Raw genomic sequence first — 25,296 nt, 5'->3', positions numbered from 1 at the left:
TGTTCTTGTTTTTTTCCTTGCCAATCTTTTAAGGTTGAAATTTTAGCCGTTCACGGCGACAGCTGTTGAGGCTATTCACTGAGATTTCGTGGCGGTTGTATCAAGTCTCATAGCCATGTTTATTACCTTAATGAATATTCTTCCTCAGCAGAAGGAGCTTCCAGGAAAGCAGTAATTCCCTTCTTCCCCTCTTCCCCTTCCCTTACGTAGAGTAGTAGGCCAGATGCTCCATTTTCCGGCCGACGTCTCTACATTTTCCAATCATTAAACTACTTCTTCTTCTTCCTCACGTAGGATTCCAAGGCGTGTGATTGTACGTGCTGCCATTGTCCCCGACAAGCCATAGTCGTTGTCGTGTCACCAGGTTGCATTGGGTGGCATTAAAGTCTTTCGTTCAGAGGGACACATTTATATTCTCTATATATAGCAGCGTGCGGATTGCCCGATCTGCCTACCTCTTCTGTTCATGTTCCTCGCGGACAGTGACTCCATAAATTTTTGTGAACGCTACACATTATGATGTATTTTGAATTTTGTCAAACTTCCTCATGACCAGTTTATGACGTTGTTCTTGAATTATACATTTCTTCTCTCTCTCTCTCTCTCTCTTTTTTTTGCCGTAATCCATAAATTTGTTTCGATGGTGCTTGCATATTTGGTCACTTTTTTCGTTATTCTTGGCTATAATTATCGGATGTCTGACCCATTCACTGGCCAAGCTTTCTATATTTAACAGCTAGTACAGAAGCACTGGCTCCTTTTCTCTGCATTTGTGAAGAACTTGGACAAAGCGGAGTGCTCGTAGGTGATGGTCACCATCCGATTTGTAATTACGTAACGATAAAACGACGATTCCGTCATTTCGCTGTCGTCTCTGTTTTGGGATCATCCTGATAGCGAAATATTGCGGCAGGAAAGAAGCCACTAGAACTAAAAAAAAATACATTTTGCAGACAACGTAAGAAACCTCAATGAGGTGGCAAATGAAGCAGCACGAGGACTTTCTAGCCGTGCTCTTCAAGACCGAGCAACTTACATTTCACCCGGAGAACACAGGGATCGATTATTAACATATAATGAAATCACGAAGCATTATTTAAGCAGAAGGGAATACCCATTGCCACACGGTAAGCTTTGCAGAGCCCAAGCCGTCACATTACGTTTGCTACAGACAATAACATACCCAAGTCCAGATTTTATTAACAGGATCTATCCGGAGAGGGAAACTCAAATCAACTGTAATAAGTGCAATGACATCATTACTCTTGACCACATGCTTTGGCAGTGCCCCGCGGCCTTCACAGACTGTGACAAAGAACAAGAATGGTGGCGGCAAATGCTACACAGCGAATCACTCTCTGACCAATTACGGGCAGTCCAGAAGGCCCGCGATGTGGCTGAAGGGCTCGGCCTGACAGTCCCAACGTGGGAGCAGCCCGCGTCAACCTAGGGTTGACCTTCAGGACCCAATAAAGTTCTTCTTACCTTACCTTACAACGTAACAGTAGGCAATCAAGACACACACGCGATTTGCTTAAGAAGTTATGTCGTGTGGCCGTCACTAAAACATTTCGTTTGACTGGTCGTTCTGAAGTGTTTTTTTTTTTTGCGCTAGAAGACGCGGACAAGGAGCGTAGGGCACAGGACACCTTTCTTTGGCTGCGTCTTCTAGCGCAAGGGCCATTTCACAATGTATAACCAACTCGCCAATGTATAGACCACTTTGACTGGTCGTTGCGCCATTTGAAGCGCGCGCAGCGAGAGCGAACGAACACAGAGGTTCAAAAGAGACGAGACGTAGCGCCTCTATACTGCCGACTGTAACTATTCCAACGCGTTCGCGGCTGAATTCAGAAAGATGAGCGAAGGCAGTCTCCTCTCTGTCAACACCATGCAGGAGAACTGCAAGAACAATCCCCTAAACAGGTAATGGAATAAAATATTGCATGGCAATGCTGTCATAAGAAACACACAGGTTACGAAGTGTACGCAAAACATCGCCCGAAGCGTAGTTCTGGCTAAGTTACCGGTGACCACCACACTAAACCACCTCGCAATGGTGTCGAGACAGCTTGCAATGTCTCCCAGTGACAAGGCGTTGCGCCACTAGGGAGCAACGCCGACGTGTTCTTCTCGGAACGGAAAGGAGGAAATAATTAGCGAACGAGGATAATTGCGCTCCGGTAGTCGGCTGTATACATGTTCTCGGCTGTGCACTGCAGATAAAACTACGTCTGAAGCTGTAGGTCAGGGCGTGCTTCCTCGAAACAAGTCGAGAGAGCGACGCTTGGCGTTGTTGCGCCTGCCGTAAGCAAGCGGCAACGCCTCGCTCTTCGAGGCGTATAGTATTTCGCACGAAGCTTGCAAGCGGTAAATGTGGCCAGCAAGAGCGCCGCTCAATGTGGCTATTAAGACTATAGAGTGGGAGTGACGGGAATCAAGCGGCCGTTCATCGAAGCAACTTGAGACGTACTTCTGGTGTATTACATCTTTCCCGAGCGTAATTTCTCGCGAAAAATCTATTAAACTGCAGTAAACCATCAGCTCAACATATGAATGCTATACCACTTTACTGTGAAAAGTTATGTCGTGATGAGCGCAACTCTTGCCAGAATTTGACGACGCGCATGTTCTTAACGACAGTCATTTGTTTATTTCACGAACTAGTTACGAGGTTAAACTTGTTGTAAAGGAAACATGCTATGCAAAGAGGAAACAATGTGCAACGTAAAAAAAATTTACAATTCAGAAAAGTGCATGTCCTTGGCGAAGCATGCTTGCACTGTGAAGAACCAGACAACAAGTTTACGAGATTAAACTTGTTGTAAAGGAAATATGCTATGCAAAGAGGAAACAGTGTGCAACGTAAAATAAATTTACAATTCAGAAAAGTGCATGTCCTTGGCGAAGCATGCTTGCACTGTGAAGAACCAGACAAGTTTACGAGATTAAACTTGTTGTAAAGGAAATATGCTATGCAAAGAGGTACCAATGTGCAAGGTAAAATAAATTTACAATTCAGAAAAGTGCTTGTCCTTGGCGAAGCATGCTTTCTGCGCTTTGAAGAACCAGACAACCAGAACCAGAAGAACCAGACAACCAGACAGAACCAGACGGCACATTAGGAATTTCACTCTTTATCCAACAAACTTGTGGCCGGAAAAGCAAAGAACGCTCAAATCCCAACGGTAACGTCGAGCATAGTACGACCGCTATTTATACACGTATCAAAGTAGAACCCAGAGGCAGAACTCGTGCTCACTTCGTGAATGGACAGCAGAATTTGCGCCGCTCATGCAGTCTGATTAGGCAAGCCCTTTGTGCTGCAGAATGCGCTACAGTATTCGTGAATTTCGAATACGCCCAGCGACAAAGCGACAACAGTGACAATGTTCCCGGTGAAAAACGGTCACTGTCAAAAAAAGTTATAAAATTTACGCGTGATGATATGAACAAACAAAGCATGGTCGACATGCTCTTTATCATTCTCATGCACGCGTTTCAATGGCCGTCTTGCATGAGCGAATGTTTTTTTTTCTTTTTTTACAGATATTTCTCATGTAACCACTTTACACGGCCACGACACAAGTCTATAGCATCCAGTGCACATGTCCCGTCCGCCGAAGCAGACTGCTTCAGACAAGAAACGAGTTCTCCTGGTATTATTAGCCAGGCAGGGAAGCTTGCGGCGCCACATGGGCGTATGTATCAGCCTATCTTTCTCTTTTGGACCTGACATATGCGTTTAAGTCGAGCTCAGATATTTGAGTTTTAACATCTGGCTAAGCACATTTTCGTAATCGCGGGTAATCGCGCATTGTAGCCTTACCCAAGCTGCGTTCCGTTGCTCATTAAGAACACCGCTCGCAAAAGTTGGGTGTTTTTCGGTTACTACACGCGTACGCTGCGTTCTAATCAAAGGGTTGCGAGGGAGACGAGAAGCACGCCTGCAGGGCATGGCATCGCCATCAGGCCGTGACACGGGTCGTCGTCAAGGCGGGCGTCGCTGCGTCCTCACGCGGGCGTGTGGTGCAAGACACGTGGGTGCGGTGCCGCTCTGACAGCCCCTAGACGGCACGCGATGCAGAGAGGCGCTTCGCCGGTATCTGGGAGGTGCAGCGCTTCTCTTGCTTTTACTGCCGGCCATTATTCCGCGAAGCGTTTCTTTTTTCTTTTGTTAATATACACCTTATGTGCATGGACACGCAGCCTGGAAGATAACACGTGCGCGCGGAAAGCTTCCGGTGGCAGCAGCCTGGTTATGGACGCCAGTCAGATCCCGTTTGCTCGCTCAGTGCAGCAGGCTGTTCGAAATGAACAAAAACAAAATGACGGCCTCTTTCATTACCGTCCACAAATTTCGAAAAGCCAACTAACTTTTGCGCCGTGAAGCAGGTTAATTCGATGAATACGCAATGCTTGTCAGGTTGCTCGCTGGACACTTCTCTGGGCAGATAGCGCCTGTGTATGCCCTGCGCTTCGTGCTTCGTTGTGCACTGTGGAGCATGAAGGTGCTGCGTGGATGCCCTCATTCGAAAGCCAGGCAAATGCCTTCTAAAGGCCTTGCTAGGCACAGGCAGAGAGCGGTAACTGATGTCAGCGAAATTCCGTGCTTCCACGTTGGCCATGGACACGCTCACGTAAGCTCACGCGATACGATCGTGAGAAAAAATCCAAGCATTTGCTCTAGCCGCGCCACGCTCTCATAAATCAGTATTGTGCACTTGTTAGAAATGCAATGGAACCATCAGACGCCTTGGTGAGAAAACGTCAAAGCTTCTGCACCGTACAGTTCCTGTGTTAATTCTGTCGTAAAATTAAAACTCAACATGCGTTTGTAGCTAGGGCGAGAAGACGCAAATTAACGACTGGAAGTTTAATGCTCAATGTAAATTTAACGGTGCTGGTAGTAAGAGCACGCTGAGCAACATGCATGACGGTATGGCTTCTTGCAAATTAGACTTTTGACAGCAGTTCGCTAACAGAAACGTCAAAGAGGCGACACTCTGAATTATCTCCCAGACTGCTGTACCGGTAAGGCTACCGAGCTTAAAGATTGGCAGGAGAAGAGAGAAGAGAGAAAACAAGGGTAGGAAAGGCAGGGAGGTCAACCAGAACAGCATCCGGTTTGCTACCCTACACTGGGGGAGGGGAAAGGGGAATAGAAAGCGGAAGAAAGGGAGAGAGTAAACACTGAGTTCGTGTGGGAGGGACACCAAACACAAGGACACTATAGACGGTCTGTTAAGCCCGTACACTTCAAGTACTGCACTAGTGCACGAATCGCTTTTCGAGCCAGCGAAGGGTGTGGCCACGGTCCGAGTATCTTTGACTCGGTGAAAGGTCTCGAGTCCAGTCTGTGTAAAGTTGCCCGCAGAGAGAGGCGTTGGACATCGTAGCGAGGGCAGGTACACAATAGGTGCTCGATGGTCTCGTCGCACCCACAGGAGTCGCACATCGGGCTCTCGGCCATTCCCATACGGTAGGAATATGCGTTCGTAAACGCCACTCCCAGCCACAAGCGACACAACAAGGTTGCTTCGCCGCGGGAAAGGCTAGATGGCGGTTGTAGCCGTAGCGTGGGGTCTAGTTTACGTAATCTGCAATTGAAGCCACTTGAAATCCAGAGATCTTGGGACTTCTTGCGCGCAAGTCGGCGAAGTTCTCTGGCAGCGTCCGACCTCGCCAAAGGTGTTGGACGCGTCTTGGTATCCTCGTGGGCACACCGGGCAGCCTTGTCAGCTAGGTTGTTGCCGACGATGCCACAGTGAGCAGGGATCCACTGAAATATAATGTGGTGTCCTCTTTCCAGAGCATGATGGTGCAGTTCCCTGATTTCAGATGTCATTTGCTCGTAAGTTCTGGGACGTAATGCGGACTTGATGCTGTGAAGGGCTGCCTTAGAGTCACAAAATATGACCCATTTCTCTGTTGGCTCTTCGGTGATGTACATCATAGCGGCATGGAGAGCTGCAAGTTCTGCCGATGTAGATGTAGTCGTGTGCGACAATTTGAATTTAGCTGTAACGTTCTTGGCTGGAATGACGAATGCGGCAGTTGAGCTGGTAGGTGAGGTCGAACCATCAGTATATATATGTATGCGGTCATCATACATCTGGTGGATTAATAGGAGCGTAAGTTGTTTCAGAGCCGGCGATGGATGATTGGACTTTTTTGTAAGGCCAGGAATAGAAAAATTCACTTGAGGTGGTCGCAGGCACCACAGGGGAGAGGAAGGCTTCGCCGCCGGTGTAAAAGATACCGGTATGTACTCTTGATGAGCGCTAATCACTCGTGAAAAGGTCGCTTGAGGTCTGTCTGCTGGTAGGGAGGCCAAATGATGCTCGGGGATCCTTGACAGATGGCGAATGTGCGCTCTGAGAGAGTCGACAGCTACATGAGTCTGGATTGCATGGTCTCCTGCGATGGCGATTGTTGCTGCGGTTGAAGTGCATCGAGGCAGCCCTAAACACGTGCGTAGGGCTTGACCTTGTATGCTCTCCAAGGCGCGAAAGTTCGTCTTGCATGTACTTGACAATACTGGTAGGCTGTAACGTAGGAGTCCGAGAAACAAAACCCTGTACAGTTGCAACATAGAATGGACTGGTGTACCCCAGTTTTTCCCGCATAGAAATTTGAAGACCTGAGCAATGGCGACGAGCTTCTTCTTCAGATAGGCGCAGTGAGGGCTCCACGAGAGGTTGCGGTCAATGATGGCAGGAGAACCACACACTGCCACCATGCTCTTCGGCACACTACTTCAATTCCATTGCTTAAAACACGGGAGTACTCTTCTAGCTTTTTTTATGAGTTCATTATGCTGGAGCGTAATGCGTGGGACATAAAAGCTTCTATAAATTCTGCATATGCACTTTGCAACGGCAAAGTCCAGATGGCCGAATGAAACGCATAAGCAGCGGTGCGACCAATCCGCAATGCGCCCTCCGATGGAGGCCCCGCAGCGAGAGGTATTGCGACAACGCTATTCCAGCGAGGCCCGAAACGCAGCCCGAAATAAACGCGTAAGCACGTAATTAAGCCCATTTCCAAGCACGAAGGGTAACAGCCGCCAAGAAGCGCCGATACACGTGGCGCCTCTGTAGCAGGCGCAATACGCGCCACGGCCGTCCTACACCGCGTTTCCGGCCAGAACGGCTGCACTGTGGACAAGCCGGGCGCCATTGCCAAGTGGAGAGGACGCGAGACCTGCGAATGCGCCAAGCAGTCTAGCGCGGCTGTGGGGCCTCCTCCGGCGGCCTCACCATTCCAAGGTGTCGTCGCCTCCGCCGGGAGGCGCCGGCGGCGGTGACACGCGTAGCGGTCGCACACTCCATCGCGAGTGACCCTCCTTTCAACGCCCAACCGCTCTCGTCTGATGGAAGGGCGTTGTCTCCTGGAACTTAGCACCGCAGCCGCTGCCAGCAACAGCGTCATAACCTGTACTGCGCGGAATGTTTCTATGGCCTGCTCGTGAGCGTTATGCTCTACAAGACGAGCGTGCGGTCGTAGGGATTAGGAATGCTGTACATTTAAACTAGCCAATATAGTAGTGACGTCGAAATGTTTTAGCTGTGGATACACCTGCTATAATTAGTTTTCGGAAATTCATGCTGTATGTGCCCAGATAATTTTTCAATTACATGCTTGCAGTCATTTTTCTTCTTTACACGCGTACGTGAGGCACGTGCGTGCGTGTGTGTGGTGCAACGCTGATTAGAGGGCTCACTTGTTTCGAGTAAGTGAACATACGTGAATTTTAGCGAAGGCAGATCACAAGGACTTCCTCTAGCAGTATTGTTTTCTCTCGTAACACTTCTGCCACACTGTGTCTGTCCATCTCTCTGTACCAATACTTGCGCGGTCAGCAATAATCTTCCGAGATTTTCCTTCTTCTTGTCCGAACAAAATACCGCTGCATGTTTGTGACGTAGGTACGACTGAAAACGTCACGCTACCTCTGCGAAGGTTGAACGCGCTTCCGAATCTACCGTTTTTGTTCTTTAGTCGCGCAGAAACGCTACGTCTTATCTCAAGCAAGTAATGGACTGCGTTCAGCCTTTTCCTCCACCCTGATGCACCGACTCCATTCACGTTTTATAACCTCCCTTCTTTTTTATTCCTTTCTTTTTGGACGTTTTATTATTACTTTTTTTTCCGTTTTACTCCAGCCGTCCTAGACACGTCGCGTCAACGTAAAGAGGGGTTATCTTGCTCGACGCAGGTGCCAACTCTGGCTCGACGAGCAGAAACAACGAACCGCCCAGGCGGCCACAACAGCCCACGCACCCATTCGCTTCCCTTGGACGCCTACGTTGGGCTTACAAATAAGAAGCATGGGAGAGTTCGGTGAGTTGGAATGACTCGAAAGTGCATGCTTTTTCTAGTTGCTTCAACGGCACTGCAAGTCTTGCATCCACACAGAGGTCAACGCTCGAATACCTTAACGCATCGTCAAAAACCCTGACAGTGTGCATGAGCTAAATGTATTCTTTACCTGTTATTTAGATAACCACAGGATATTTATTAAATGCATCTCATGTTCTCATTCGCCTAAAAAGAAAATGGTTTTAGCCGTGGCATCACTTTCTCATTATTATTTTTCACAGAAGAAATACTGCTACACACATGTAAAGTCACATGTTCTTTATGTTTCTTTTTCCTTTCTTTCAATGCAACAATAACCCCAAGTTGAGTTCCTTCCTTTCGTAGCAATTTCTTCTGACACCTGTGTTGATTAAAAGCGGTATCGTCAACAAGGGCAATGTCGTCATGTAATACAAACCACTGGTCGGTGAGCCTGGACGTTAAGCGGTCCTTGCGTCATTATTTACGCCATTCATTTAGGTCACCTCGTTGACCTAAATGAATGTGCGATCGATCGATTGATCAGGCTCGTGGTGGGCACCGTACGCGACACACATATCGGGAAAAATATATTAGTAGCTTGTAAAGCTATTGTTAAACACAGTTTTCCGCCCGTATAACCTACAAGAGAAATATTCGCGATGGTTTTGAGGTGGCGCTCATCTCTTACGACGTAGTTTTTTACCAGCCGCGGGTGATCGATTTGTCACTTGAGAAGGAGAACGAGAGAAATAGATAATGTGACGTCACGTACGGCAGGACGCCATGAGGCACCGCAAAATCTCACTGGAGCATTGATTTCGCCCACCCATCATCGCACGGACGGTACCTGGACTCCTTCAACCCAGCGTAGAGGTAGACGTAATGTTTACTGCAGGCGAATCTGGGAAGCGCTGTCGTTAAGAGTTAGCGTCAGAGGACAACAAAGGGCGGCAAAGTGCTTTCCCTGAGCTAAATCGGTCTACAAATGAGTATACAGCTTGGTCGTAAGCGAACAGACCTTGTTTCTGGATTCTTTCTCTTTCTCGCTTGCTTGCTTGTTTTGTTGCTAAGGCGCGTACGACACTACAGGCTAACGTGACTGAGAGATACAGATGTACGCCGGGCATTAGTTTTAGCACGAACTACACGCACCTCAGTTTTGAGATACAAAAAGAAAAAAAAAGTTATTCACTATAATTATACTTATAAAGCAGCACCGCAAAGTTGAAACGTACACAGGGAGGAAAACGGCACAGACGAAGCGTATAAGTATGATATTCCGACTAACACTACTTCAAGCTTTTGCAGACACTTTTACAGGAAGCGCAATCGTGTTTATCAGTTAATACGAAAGTGGTGCTGCCATACACTGCAGCCGTGCTGCCGCTTCGGAGGCAGTAAATGTATCGCGCAGATGTGTTTTTGACCTCTTATTATTGTGCGATGCGACGCTTAGTGTTGGCCACAACAGCGGTAATTTATTGACACCCCGCTGCTTCTTCGTCTTTTAACGATATTGTTCGGTGACTGCTCCCCCCTCCACCACCCGGGGCATTAGTCTTGTTTTCAGTAAACGCCCGCCAATCATATGCCTCTTGTGCTTGTACAAAATCTAACGACTACTGCTCCACACAAGTTTCGTGACGTGACGCTCAACAGTTTTACCATATCGCCAAGGGCCACACATCGAGAATAGGGTTCTGGGTTTGTTTATCGGCGTTTCTTTTGCGACAATAAAGTCGAGTAAATGTCGACTAACTCAATTTGTTTATATGCCCACTCATTTTTATCTATCTACCGTAGACTGAGGTGCGCGGCAAGAAAAACCAGGTGATCAAAACTTTCGTGGGGTCGACACTACGGCATGTCTCATAAACATATCGGTTTAGCATGTCAAAAATACTACATTATCTATCTATCTATCTATCTATCTATCTATCTATCTATCTATCTATCTATCTATCTATCTATCTATCTATCTATCTATCTATCTATCTATCTATCTATCTATCTATCTATCTATCTAGATAGATAGATAGATAGATAGATAGATAGATAGATAGATAGATAGATAGATAGATAGATAGATAGATAGATAGATAGATAGATAGATAGATAGATAGATAGATAGATAGATAGATAGATAGATAGATAGATAGATAGATAGATAGATAGATAGATAGATAGATAGATCTATCTATAGATAGGTATCTATCTGTATATCTATATATCTATAGATTTGTGAGGTGTTAAAGAACATTTCGCTGTCGAGACATTTTGTGCTTTGAAGATTTATCATGGTGTCATTTCATGTATTTATTCGCACTTTTGCGATGTTGTGTGGCCAACGCTGCCTTTCTGTGCTTCTAACGTAAAAAATAGTAGCCAGCACCGATCTTTGGTGCCAGCATCTTATTTTTCGTGTCCCTAAAAAAAATAAAAAAAAGGAAAGGAACTATCCACCATTTCCTCTACTCAGCGACTACATCACACTCGCTAGACCAACATCCGCTACATACACTATCGCAGGTTTAATATATCTTACTTTCAATCGCCGCACCGAGGCATTTACGTAGAGTTTTTAATGCGATTAGCACTTTTTCAACCCACTTTTCGCTATCTATGCCGGTATATCTAACCATTTTGCTTCCGCTCCAACGAGGCCACTGGGTGTGTGGCGGACACCGGCCTACGACATAACGACCAGGGAAGTCGGCCCATAACGGCTATATTTTGCTGCAAATATAAAACGACTTTCAAAGATAACGTTATCCACTGACGCTGCTACCATAAATTCACAGCGTTTTATCGTGTACTGCCTCAGTCCTGTCAACGCATGTCGCCTATGCCTCCTACCGCGGTCCTCACAGGCATGATATGTGTCGGATGTGGAAGGGGCGGGCGAGAGATGGATTCTCGCGAACTGTCAGTGTGCCAGGGGCAGTGCAAACAAGAACGGCACAACGCTGCTTCAAAATAGCCTTCGCAGAATCTAGACCGCCGAGCGAGAAGCCTGTTTTATATGCATGTAACGCGTTATGCTCGCTCGCTCGCTGGCTCTGACTCGCGTATTCGCAGAAATCGCAGATTTCGCCACGACAACAGCTGCGCGGAAGATGCGATCCCTTTGTCGTCCCGACTGCGGGACAAGGTCGCACGTGTTCGCCGAGTTCGTGCAGATTTCTTTAGTGCGTAAATGTTCGATTCCGCGTTCCATCAGTAAAGCAAAACAAAAAACAAAAGCGCAAAACAAAAACGCTATGTTGCAGAAATCTTACACGACTACAATGTTTGGACGCGCGCGTTCAGTTCAAGGCCCCTACATGGTCCGATTATGAGTTCACGCATAACGCTCCCGTTTTCCGCATCTGCCTTTCCCATGGGCCGTGTTTGATATCGACTTCAGCCTTCAAGATAATAATTGTAGGCGAACGCAACACTTCATCCTTTCGCCAAGAGGACACACAAGACAACCAACCGACAGAATATTTCGTATTTACATTGTTGGATGCTCAAGCACTGGCGTCTGCACCGTAACATACTCAGTTGTCGTGGCGAGTAGGAATGGCTTCATAAGAATATTTTAGGCATTTGGTCACCTTCTCAGATCGTATAAGTAGTGTAGCCTCTGCTGTATCGTCTGCTGGCTCTCTCTCCCTCTCTCTAATTCGATAAAAATTCTGCTATGGTGCCTTTATATGAAGGGGGAATGACATCCTTTGCGTGTCTCCACGATGAAAGTGTTGGCAAGTCCGGTCGTACCCAGGCGTACCTCACGAATACATAGATGCGTGGTTAAACCAATAAAGCACCAATTGTTTGCGGCTTCATATGTAGGCTTGAAGTTGCAAACTTTCATAAACGGCACCCATTGGCGGCGACGCCGTATAGGGCGAAAATATCGATCTTGCGGAGGCTGCCACACTTTGAAGGTCAACTTAAGAATCGGTGTGCACGAGAAATGAAGAAAGAAAAAGCCCAGGAAGTTTAGCTGGACCTTGTCCAGTTCGCTAACCCGCACGTGGTAAGAAGTATGAGGAAGTGAAAGTAATATGGTAAAGACAAAGTCGATATCTATCAAGCGCACTAGACGAGGTGGAGCGTCTCGATCGCGCGGCATCCATGTTTGTCGCCTTCAGGTACTGTAAAAAAGCTTCTGTGGGTCTCTGGGCCGATGACATCGGTGAAACTAGGCCTTGAGGACCTTAGCTTCAGTAAAAGGGCGATCGTTCCGTCATTTCAAGGCACATGGGAGGGCCTGACATTGTTTGTCGATGTGGGAACAAAGGGAAACGAGGTTATCGACAGCCTCTTCACATCTGAACACTTGCAGTCACGTACAAAGTCGACGTGTACACTGTGCGATGCGCACGCCTGTTCCTCTATCCCTTCTGTTTACAAATTACTGCTGCGACACTGTCTCTGCTCCTCAGTGACGTGATAGGCGCTCCTGGCGACAAAGAGATTTCCAACACGGGGCCGTGCATGAGTACTCGGCTGTAGTAGCTCAATAAATTCTGGATGCGGCACTACGCAGCAGCGAAATAGACGTAACGCTTTCGTAATAAGCTCGAATTGATGGTTCCTTGCGGATGATACTGAAGCAGTCTGGGTATGCTAAACGCACTTGAAACAATTGCTGTAGCTTTCCGCGTAACTTCCTCGTGTTCGGTGCAACAAGATACTGGACTCGTTCCTTTGACGACAATGTGAGTTCGACCGTCATCAGGCGATCATCAGTTGCTTCTCCGTGTTCCACGACGCGAGGGTCCCTCCTAACGACAGCGGTTCCTTAGAGGGACACCTTCTTGCATGAGAATCCATTCCGAATGGGGCGCATTACGCACATAATTATGCTTATCGGATGGAAACTTCGGAGGGGGAAAAAAGAAGAGAACGTTCTTCACTCAAGAAGGCCGGCGCTGGGTGGGATAATGTATACGTCTCTGTCCAGCGCAGCTGTAGTAAGCTTTCTTTTCTCTTTCTTTTTTCTTCTTTTGTTATTTACAGGGCGAACGCCGCCCGGCGCGCCCTTTCGCAAGATTTCGACGCAGCTTCGCTCGCTCGCTGTGGCAGCGTTATAAGCTGCGCTTCGATCTCCGCACGCCGGTCACGCAAGGTGACGGCTTCCGCCCTCTTAAGCTCGATCCTTTGATCCCTCACACTGATGACGCGAGGGGAGACGGGACGTGGAATGACGCGAGAAAGGAGCCCGGAGTGAACAACGAGACTCGGTTACGCAAGCTCCATCAGCACGAAACGCGAACGATCTGCCGGGCAAGCAAAAAAGCGTCGCAGAGAGAGAGAGAGAGGGTGTGGGAAAACTTCCGAAGGAGAAGAAAAAAAAAGGGGGCGAGCACAAAGGCTGGCCAGTCCCTTCACTGATGCGCTCTCCTTGCGTAATCACGCACGTGCGACTCTGTAAAGGAACAGCGCGTTGCCAAGGTCACAGATGTGGGCAACGGTCAAGGCCGCATGGTGACGTTCGCCACCGTGAGGATGAATAAGTAAATAAAAAAAAGGAGCAAGAGAGGTAATGACCGCAAGTGATTGCATGAGTAGTGAAGAAAAGATTAGGCTGGCTCGAAAAGGCGCGTGATCAACAGTTCGCGTAATGGCCAAGGAGACGCGACGAAATATGCGATGTGCCGGATTCCATAAAAGCCTTTATGATTGTTTGCTCAAACGAATGAGCATGCTTGTTAAAAGATAGAACAACAAAGCCGGGCCTACCCATATATACGAGAATCTGGTGAAGTGCCGTAATGGTGGGTGTCCTAATTGAGATGAAAACAAGGTTGCAAATATTCACCAACAGTGCTTACGCAGAGAAACGCTTGCTCGTTGACACTGTGCTTGATGCGGTACGATCTGACGTAGTTAGCGCGCGAACTAAAACACCTGTCACAAATATGCAAAGTAAGAGGACGAAGCGTTGAAAAGCGCCTGCATGAAACGGCACGGTAACATCTGCGCTGCTATAGAGTATGCTAATGACGGCTGAATGCGTAAATGTCGCCTTTGTTTCGGCCCGATAAGCCATGCAACCATTATCTTACTTCCGTCAGAACATTGCTGACACTTGCAATATATCTGCGCACCGTCAGGCGAGGCAGATAAACAAATTTGGTTAGTGTAGTTACAACTTGAGATCCCCTTCACTTCCCGCGCTGCACATAACTGTAGCAGCTTTCTTTTCTCGTTCTTTTCCTTCACTCCAGTTGAAGAATTGCCTTTAATGAGACCTTCGTAGAGCCTAGTTTGCGTTCTAACGCATTTCTAGGCGGCAGTGGTGCAGTATATCGATACTCGTCAGCACGGGAGCAACAATTCCACTGCTTCAGACTCAGCTGAACAATGTGCCGCCAAACTTTTTGGAGATATACGTATAAGTTAGCGGCGGCATTCGAAATTTGAGTAATTATTATCGCGACTAGGGCTCTTCTGCCTTCACTTGGGTAATATGCACTATATAAAAGACTGAATCACATGCCTGACGCAACTCTATACGTAGGGTCGCTCGTTTTCCGGTTTTATGTTTTTCGAAAGCAGGCTTTTAACAATCCGGTGTTATGTTTAACAAACGAAAACCGGCTTTGGTGTATGGTATTTTAAAGTTCGGGATTTTTCTACTAACGTTTACAAACGATAAACACAAGCAATTGTGGTCTCCTTATGGATACAAGCGTGCTTATTTAAACAAGTGAAATCACTCTTAGGAACAAGTAATGCCAAAGAGATCTGCTCGCAAGTTATGTAACGAACCCGTCTCTACAAATCATTGTTTTCGAGCACTACTAAATTTAAAAGAAACCACATTGGAAGCACTACAAATAGAGACGGATTTGCCGATCCCGGTTTTACTTTGTACTCTGCACTGATTTAAATAAGGGAAAAAAGACAGTACGAAAGCTAGTGAGCACGGACATGCTTCGCACATGAAATGCCTTTTTCCTTGTCTTACGAGCGCTTGTTGACACGCATTATCGTATTCATTGGGAATATTTCATAGTGCATCGAAGACCTATCGGGCCTTCCGTCCCTGTCTGTCGTCGTTTTGTTTTACTGGTTCCCAACACACGTCCTTGCAACAAATATCATGCATTACCAACAAGAGAAGTCAACCACAATTCTTTGAACTGAATGTAGTTGAGTAAAAACCTTTTCATCACCGCAGCTACCATTCGCAATGAACAGAAACGTGCAGCAGTGCGTTAATTCGCTTCGCAGCGCAGTGTGCCTCAGTTTACTTGCACGTTACGTGCGGGAAGTGCGACGAAATGCGTCATTGTTGTGGCCACTAAGATTATATATATATATAAGCAGCAAAATTCCCTCAAACGCCGGCAGGCCTACAATTACTATTTTATATACGTCGGTGTTTGTTTAAAGATTAAGTGAAAACAAAGCTATTACCATACTCGTATAATAATAACATTACCAATATGGTATATAACTTGACCACTGGGTAACAAACGGAGGACAGCGTACATTAGTGTTGTAAATCCCTGCATTGAAATTGAAGTACTCAGGACCCATATAAGGCATCTAGCCAGGACTCCTCGTCACCATTTAGCCTCTCTACCAGCGGACAGGCCACACACATCTTTCAGCCAAACGATAACTGCATATGATGAATCATTGCCAGCTTGTTTCACTCCGGCTGCGAGACCTTCGATTCCTCCATGGTGCCTCGCTCAGCCAAAAATCAACCTCGCAATACCTGGTATCTCGAAAAAAGCTGATCTGTCATCACCAGCCCTTAGACAGGTCACGCTACTATATTTGTACGAGAACTGCCGTGACTCTACGCATATTTACACTGATGGATCTGTCCTTCCAAGTAGCTCCGCGGCGGCAATCGTCATACCAGCGAAAGCTACAACAATCAAATTTAAGACGACCCACGCGACAACATCGACGGCAGCAGAGCTCGCAGCGCTCTTTACTGCTCTTCATCACATTGGTGATGAACCGCTACACAAATGGACAATATTCTGCGATTCGAAGGCGGCACTGCAGTCTCTACTGTCACCTTTACGACGCGGACCGCACGAACAACTAATATTCCACATTACAGAGACATTACACCATATAAGTGATGCAGGCCACGAAATAACCTTTCAGTAGCTTCCAAGTCACTGCGGGATTATCGGCAATGAACGGGCGGATCACGCTGCCCGCTCGGCCCATACTGAGGAGCGCCACGTCCCAGTTCCTCTTTCTAGAACTGACGCGGCACGGAAGCTCCGCCTACTTGCTCGGCAGTGCACCGCGTCGCAATGGAATGAGCCACATTTAAGAAATCCGCGACTGTACTCACTTGATCCCACACTAAGTCTTCGAGCGCCATCACAGCTTCGCCGTAGGGACGCAACGCTTTTATATCGACTTTGGTTGGGCGTTGCCTTTACTAAAGCCTATGTCTTCCGCATAGGGATGACCGACACCCCAACCTGTGACCACTGCGGCCATGGAGAATCAATTGGCCATATTTTGCGCACCTGCCCGCAGTACAGTCCACAGAGGGCATGCCTTAGCCACGAACTTGACCAACTGGACAACCAACCGCTATCCGAAAAAAGAATTCTGCAACATCGAAAGGACCTACCGTCACAGAAGAAGACCGTGCAAGCGCTTTTGCGCTTCTTGCGATCTACCGGCCTGTGTGAACGACTTTAACTGGAACGCCTCTTGTGTGTGTGTCTCCATGTGTGCGCGTTCGTTTTTTTTTGCGTTTTCCTCTCTGTCATCTATCTAACCCCTATCCCCCATCCCCAGTGTAGGGTAGCAAACCGGAGACTCATATCTGGTTAATCTTCCTGCATTTCCTCTTCATTCTCTCTCTCTCTTGGGGAGAAATAAGCATTAGCCCGATTGTTTATAAATTTTGTTCGGGGGGTGCAAAGAATCGAGATTTGTCGGGTTTTTAGCCGGAAACGAAGGACCCCATTTATACCGTGCAACTACTTGACCGACCGGCCGATCAGCTCTGTATAACTAACAAAGGCCGGTCGATTAAGCGATCTGCGCCGAGTTAATCTTCGTCGATGGATGTGCGTCTCCCGGTCATCGATAGTCAACCACAGGGGACGGCATGGAAAGTGGCTGTCTGGGAGGGCGTCTGACCCGCACTGCGTCACTCTGGGCGCACCGCAAGATGTGGAAGGGAAAGGGCGCCGATCAATCACAGCCCAATACATCAGGCGCGGTCGAGGCGCCGGGACACCCCTCCTCCTTATCGCGATTTTTTTTTTTAGATCTCCTCATCTGGGTCAGGTCAGGTGGCGCTTCCCTATACCGTCGGGAGATAGGGTACAGCGCGGGCTTCCGGCGCTCCTCGTTTCCTTCCCCATTTCCAGAGGGCGCTCTCCCGCGAATCGCCTGACACATTCTCTTCGTGGCTGAGATTTATGCTCCGAGTCTCGTTAACCTAGCTAATTTGACGTGAGTGAGCTCCTTGCGGAACATTTAATGGGAGAGCGGCGGCGACGCATCAGTTTTCCGATAGCCGGCAAGCCACCGCTGCAGCGAGAGCGCTTATACCTTTCGCGTGTTCGTGATTTCGCGCCTCGCGGGCGAATTGCTTGCTGCGAAAACGCCACTTGCAAGATCGTGTCTGGTTGTGTTTTCCTAATTTTGGTGTAAAAGCGAGAACAGCTGACGGGTGTGCATGGGTATGACGGGTCGGATTTTCGTTCGTGAGTGATGCTTGCCATTGCCCCGCCGCGTTTGCTGGTATCTGCAGCATTAGGACTGACTGGACCATGCTCTTACGAATAATTATTGCTCAAGAGCTTTCCCTTTTTGTGAATCCAGGACCACACGTTTCCTTTCATATTGGTACCCGCTGTGTATACGAGCTGTTGTCCGCACTTTAGAAGGCACGCAATCGTTATTAAAGTGTTCGTATCAGCTTCGATTTCTGATGAACTTGTGCGGAGTAATATTTAATTTATAGAAGGGCATCCATTTGACCGCTCTCTTGAATAAAGTATGTCTTGCTTAGTGATAATATTCGCGTATTTCCCTTACACATGTGCCATACATTGCACAATTCGATACCGATGTGACCACAAGAGAAAGCACAAGAACCTCTTCACGTCTCAATGTACCAAGCACAGCTACGTACAGCGAGACTTTCTAGCCTTGCACCTGCTCAGAACACGAAGCGAGGCGCAGCTTCTCGTGAACGCCGGGCGGGTTTACAACTCCGCGGGCAAGGTCTGCATCTTCGGCGCAGCAGGTGAGCAAGCGGCCTTTCCTGGCTGAGTCAGCGTCGACTGCCGCAGATGCTGCGTCACTGCCGCGCGCGGCTCCTTTCGACTGCCTCGGCCGATGACATCGGTCTCGCGATTGTGGCATGAGAATGGACAAACCGAACATGGCGGCAATCGAGCCAACGCAGTGCGGCCGAACAAAGCTTCCACCTCGGTTGTATCTTGCCCCGTGCGTCGATGCAAAACAAATTGCCACACCAATGCCCACCGAGGTGATGCGCAGCGTTGCACGCCAGCCCCCCTTCCCTCCCGCCCCCCCACGCCCCGAGATGGTTATTGATGATGATGATGATGCTGACTGCGCGGATGCTTACTACGAGTAATAATAATAATAAATTTATCCGCGTCCCTGTGATAACAACATATTTATTTATTTATTTATTTATTTATTTATTTATTTATTTATTGTTTAAACATTTCTTACAGTACTCGTATGAGGCATTTAGTTAGGGGGCCATCAAAGTAAGGACTAAATAGGTATATTAATGGGTTTATAACAAACCATAATACGTATACATCATAAACAGACAGTATAATAATGTATACACAACATTTTATACAAACACTAGAGCACTGCACAAAAATGATAGGAGACGGTGGCGTATATATTACATAAAAGACAAAAGATGCAGTGGTGCGCTTTGTCCCCCTCGCTTCCGCCTTCCCCCTTGTTATTTTTTCCCTTGTAGGTTGGTGAGGATAGCAGAGTCAGGCGTCCGTGCCAGCTTTCTCTACGGCGAGCTTTTTACATTCTGTCGGGTTCTCTTCAATAATAACTAAAATTGCGTCTCCCAAGCAATTGAACAAAAACAGCTGGGAAGAAGGGCTTCATGAGTTTGCAACGCGCCCTATGCTGGCGCTGCTCACGCAAACTTTAAGGGTGGGCGTGGCAGACGCAAGTGAGGTCCCTATTGAATGCCACATTCCAAGCACGATACTCGCTAACACGGACACCAGAGTTACGGAAACACGAAGCAGAAGAAAACATGGAAACAGGAATACGTGTAGTTATATCGACGTTACTAAACAATAATCCCGCAATCATGGAACAATTGCAAACCTCGAAATCAAGCTTGATGTTCAAGAAATCTGTTAAAACGTACTTTCTTCGCTGCTTTATTGCATAACTTCCTCACGTACCGCAATGTTATTCTTTTGTTTTCCTTTTTTAACATGTTCTGATTAAGATTCGAATCCTTTATTGTTTTGATATGTTATCATATCTTGAAAATTGTAACACTTGTTGCGCTGTTGTTTGCTGCAGAATGTCAACATGCTCTGGGTGGTGCAGCCTTTGTCAGGCAAGAATACTGCCTTTTGCTGCAGCACTTGAGACAGCTGTATGTCTCAAACAACAAATAAATGAAAAATGAAAAGAAATGAAATTCTACAATAAGAATACGTTGGTGACGCTCTTTCATTCCTCTCTACAACGCTGAATTCATGTCAACTGCTTGAACCTAAGACCAATGACATCGAAAGACAACGATGACTCACAAAAAAAAAGAAAAGAAGAACAACTCTGGGTGCGAGAAGCGTCTTGTTTGCTTTTGTACAAAGCATGGATGAACGTTTACCAGAAGTTGCAGCTTATTTCAATCCGGCATGTTCATGCCGTGTTAAATGCAACGTGTAAAGTAGGCAAGAAGCGCATAGTGACATATCCGGCCACGTTTCTGAAACTGTTGAACGTCATACTATATTGTTCCTCTACAACAATGACGCCGCTACTGTGTCAGCTGCGACTACGGCTACAGGTACCTTTTGTGAAATGTGGCGCAGGGCACGTGCATTCTGTTTTGAAACACGTTCGCGTGATTTCATGCTCAACTTGAATGCACAGCTGCATCGCGAAGATTTCATAAGACAAAACTCACTGAATAGCTTCGCCTCCACGTGGCCCGACCTGCGCAGCTCACATCCTACGTTAGACATTATGAGCGCTGTACGGAATCACTCTGCCTTGAAAGTGATGGTCACCCCGATAAAGTGGAATGTGCTGCTAACATTCGTTGCTGCTACTATACACAGAACAGAAGTTGCCAGCTGTGTAACCGGCACACGTTTATCGGCATTGTCTAGCAAGATACCAATGGATGCTCGAAGGAAGGCCAGGTAACAAAAATGCAAAAACAAATTATGTTTGTGTGCGCGCGCGCGTGTGTGCGTTCATTCACGTATGGGAGAGGAGGGGCGTAGCTGTCAGCTCTCGAGCTCTCTTCAGCTGTCACCGCTCAGCCTTACTGACGGCACGTTTCACTGTCAGTGCAAACGTCGCATATTTTCAAGCGTCTCAGTGGCTATGGTGTTAGGCTGCTGAGCACGAGGTCGCGGGATCGAATCCCGGCCACGGCGGCCGCATTTCGATGGGGGCGAAATGCGAAAACACCCATGTACTTAGATTTAGGTGCACGTTAAAGAACCGCAGGCGGTCGAAATTTCCGGAGTCCTCCACTACGGCGCGCCTCATAATCAGAAAGTGGTTTTGGCACGTAAAACCCCATAATTTAATTTTTTAAATATCTTCAAGCGTGAATTATTCGTCCCTACGCGGCGCTTAGAATCGCGGCCTGGCCCTGCGATCGTGCTGCAAGGCCGGAACACGCGGCTTCAGCGCTGTTGCCAGGGGCGGTCGAACAAGGCAGTGCGTTATGGCCAAGCGCGTGGCGGGGCCGCGGCCTCGGCGCTCAAAAGAGCAAGAGGAGGAGGGAGCGCTCCTCCCTCCGCCAGCTGTTCGGAAGAGGGAGGGAAGGTGAGCGCCGGCCGAAGCGACGCTCGCTGTAGCCTTGCACGTGGAGGAGCCGATCGGAGCACTTAGCGGTGGTCGCGCCGCGTGTTAACATCGCTTTGGTCGCAAGGCGGCAGTAAGGACCAGCTCCGTACGCGTGAGTGGAGTTGCGGCCCGCTATTCTGAAATGCGAGGACGACGAGGAAAACTAGGTACCATACACACAAAGTGCGAACCTCTGTTTTATTTCAGGCCAAACAGTGTTGCATGTACGCGTACACACGTTGACAAAGAGCAAGCAAGTAGTGGTAGCTGAAGGCGCACTATACATGTTCCAAGTCAAGTCGTGAAAATCCCAACGTGAAGTAACAACCATGCCACGATAAACACGCAACTGTCGTTGTCTTCCGTGTATATTGATGATAATGTGAGTGCGGTTACTAGGTATTCACACCTCCTCGATGGGAAAAATCAAAGAGAAAACGAGCCTCTGTTTCTCAAGGCGACAAAAGCAGAAAGCTGGGCTATTTTGTGTGTCATCATTAATCAAAAAGGCTAGCGCGAATAACAGGGACACAGACAGAGAAGACGACAGGACGAGCGCTAATTTTGTTTCTCTGTTTCTCGTTGTGGGCAGCTTAGTGAGACTGGTTTAGGCAGCTGTCAGTACAGCGTGACAATTATTTTCCTTCCATTTTGTTGCAGTCTCACCTGCCGTGCTTTTTGGCCCATCCTATAATCGCAGCGTAAGCGGGCCGCCGCTCGAGCCTATATATAGGGCCGAGCGCAGTGGTGTTGAAAAAGAAGAAAGAACCAAATCATTGCTTTTCTTTTTTCGGCATGGAGAGGCACGGATTTCGAGATGCCCGTAACTTCAACGCCCCGAGGCCACGTGTAAAAGAGAAACTGCGGGCAAGCTGTATACTGTAGGACTCTTCGTAAGTGCGGGGTTGGCCCAGGCTTAGTTCGGCAACACCTATAAGTATCGTTGTTCACGGCTAATCGAAGTGAACAAAAGTTTACTTCGCTAACCAGTAGACATTCAAATACCACGAGGAAAATTTCGAAAGCTGCACGAAGCGCCCCATAAGCGTTTGTTATATTAAATCGCCAAAAGGCACTGTGAAGTAGTTGTTTACTTCATCTTCGGAATATTTTCTAGCAATACATGGCCTTCGATAGCATAAAATAATATGTGTTAAATTGGCTCTGTAGAATAACGCCATTACTTAATCTACGCAATTAGAGACATCGAAAATAACTAGAGAACGGTTAACATATAATAAAATAAAATTAAATTATGGTGTTCTACGTGCCAAAACCACTTTCTGATTATGAGGCACGCCGTAGTGAGGGACTCCGGAAATTTAGACCACCTGGGGTTCTTTAACGTGCACCTAAATCTAAGTACACGGGTGTTTTCGCATTTCGCCCCCACCGAAATGCGGCCGCCGAGGCCGGGATTCGATCCCGCTACCTCGTGCTCAGCAGCCCAATAACATATAGTAGAAAGTAAACTAGAAAGCTTAGCATTTAGGCACTTCTGCATGTTTAAAATTCATCGCGGAGAGGCATAATTTCATTTGAGCAACATGTTATCTCACCGTCTTGCCCTCGGCTGCATCAAAATATTGATGATAGCTTTATCATCAGAAAAGAGCAAAAAAAAAAGGCAGCACATAATGAAGGTCAAGATAAGATAGCGCTGTCAACGTATTTTTCCTAATTGAAAAGCATTTATTAATTTCCATTCAATGAAAAAAAGTATTCATTTGATGGTCTATATCGTCTTGCCCTCCTTTATGACCAGCGTTATCGCGCTGTTCAGAGAATGAGCCAATGCCAACTTGCCCAACTTTGAATGACATCGGAGGGAAAGCGTTGGGAAACCAACATTTTTGGGGGGGTCGAGTGCTGACCCCACGCACTGCTATCAAACGCAAGGTATAGGCGCCATATCTCGCTGCCCGCGCCGCCGGAACGCATGAAACGGCAGTCGGCAGTGATGGCTGCAAGGGGACGGTATAGCTGCGGGCATCGATCAACGCCCACCCGCGAGGGAACTTCGGCGGTCGCGAACTCGGAGGAACCACGCGGAGCTGGCAGCGCGCCACGGGGCGCTCTCGCGACCGCCAGTGGCGCGGAACGGGGGGCGAAGGGGGCTTTCACTTTCGGCCGCTTAGCCAATGCTTTTATAGACGGTCTGTACCACGCAAGCCTGTATAGTTGGTTAGCGGTTGCTAGGCGGAGAGTGCTGCGCGCCCGCAGCGAAATAGGACGACGGAGCTGCGTTTCCATGCCCCGGTTTTATAGCCTGCGGTTGGTTCCACGGGAGGAGATATTCGCTGGCGGCTGTTAACCGAGTAGTTCGTTTTTCCTTTTTTTTTTTGAGGAGGGTGGGGAGGGGGGGTCACGTTTCCACTCACCGTAGAGATGATGTTACGACACATGTCATCTTGATGGGATTAGACAGTCCACGCACGGTTAATTTCGCTGTGCTGACTTTACGGCGATGCTCCGCGCGCACTCAGTGCTCACTCTCTCCCTCTTTTTCTCTTTCCATTCCCCTTTCCCACACGCCCAGTGTAGGATAGCAAACCGGGTGCTCGTCTGGGTGACCTGCCTGCCTTTCCTGTCCTTGCTCTCTCTCTCTCCCTCCCTCACTTCCTCTTTCTCTCTTCCTCTTTCTCTCTCCTTTGCTCTCCTTTTCTTCTTTTTCCGGAAGACGAACACTTCTTTCCTGCTTAGGCAAGCGTTCGTTAAAGAAGCGCTCTACGCACAGCGTAAGTGCAATCGACTTCGTCAGGCTGCCTCTCAAACTAAAACGCGGCGGCTTGGCTGTCGTGCTCCTTGAAGAAAACTTCGCATAACATTCACTGGCATCCCAACTTGCATTTTCTCGATGGCAATGCAAAATTAATATAGCCAAAGACAGCATATCTACAATGACCTTTGTCAGGGACATCCTACACGCTTGTGTATCGTTCAGTCACGTGATGCACGGTCTACCCGCCCACGAGAGCATCAATCCGGTCAACACCTTGGACGTTTACAGGACGAACGAACGAAGGCCGATTGCGCCATAACCGGCGACACGCTGTCTCTTTTTTCCCCGGAGAAGTCGTTGCAAACCGTTCCGCGAACAGGGCGGACAACGCGCCAGCGTATACGTTTTAACGGACGCGCTCCTTTCTTTGACGTCACCGAGGCGCAGCGTTCTCGGTCAAGGTTATCTGCCGTCGACACACGCGCATACAAGGTATTACGCGTTGCTTTATGCTGCCCTTTTAGGTCTGTGCGAGAAAGGAATTCCCCGCTACTTTACACACGCGTTGCAGCGGTATGCGCGGAGGCGTATACCACCTGGACCGAGGAAAGTTGTCGAGCGTGCAAATCGCCGTCACTAGCCATGCGAAGCGCATCGGCTTCTTCCTAATGGAAAACCTTTTCTGCCCGTCCGACCCGTCGAGCTGCGCACGGAGCCCTTTCGAACGCAACAGCTGCACCCGCATCCTGAGCGGAGTCGATTCCCTCGTGATTACATTGACTGTACCCCCGAGAGTTTCCTCCTACGTTCCCCCTGTTCACCGATTACCTCTTTCCACATTTCTCTCTCTCTCCCCTTCGTGCTAGGAATAATATCAGATCATTGTTATTTGCTAGCGCGCATAGCAATTTATTCGCTACAAATGAGATGTCGTTGCTGCATTGCATGGAACTGAATTCGACACAGGTAGCTGAAATTATTTTGGCACACGTGGCCGTATAGCTCTTGGATGTGCCCTACCAAACAATCAGCTGCGACCGCAGCAGTGAAAGGCTACTGGGCGCTACTCGCGTCCCGAATAAGCTGACGACCGCGCGTGTCGTGCCTCTGTAAGAACTGTACGCAGTGTGTACGTTGCACATTGTCACTTTCACTCGCTTTATTATTGCATCGTC

General features: G+C 47.9%; 1 protein-coding gene and 1 long non-coding RNA gene across 6 annotated transcripts in view; one reads left to right on the top strand and one right to left on the bottom strand.

The window, feature by feature from the left end:
- LOC139059268 (uncharacterized) overlaps nt 1–25,296 on the top strand; it is a 380,230-nt gene that overhangs the window by 157,826 nt on the left and 197,108 nt on the right. The gene's annotated exons all lie outside the window — the stretch shown is intronic.
- LOC139059264 (monocarboxylate transporter 14) overlaps nt 1–25,296 on the bottom strand; it is a 133,381-nt gene that overhangs the window by 32,385 nt on the left and 75,700 nt on the right. The gene's annotated exons all lie outside the window — the stretch shown is intronic.

Source organism: Dermacentor albipictus, chromosome 4 (assembly GCF_038994185.2).
Source record: "Dermacentor albipictus isolate Rhodes 1998 colony chromosome 4, USDA_Dalb.pri_finalv2, whole genome shotgun sequence".
NCBI classification, from domain to species: domain Eukaryota; kingdom Metazoa; phylum Arthropoda; class Arachnida; order Ixodida; family Ixodidae; genus Dermacentor; species Dermacentor albipictus.
Note: the sequence above shows the minus strand (reverse complement) of the source record. Positions and strands in the feature narration are given on the sequence as shown.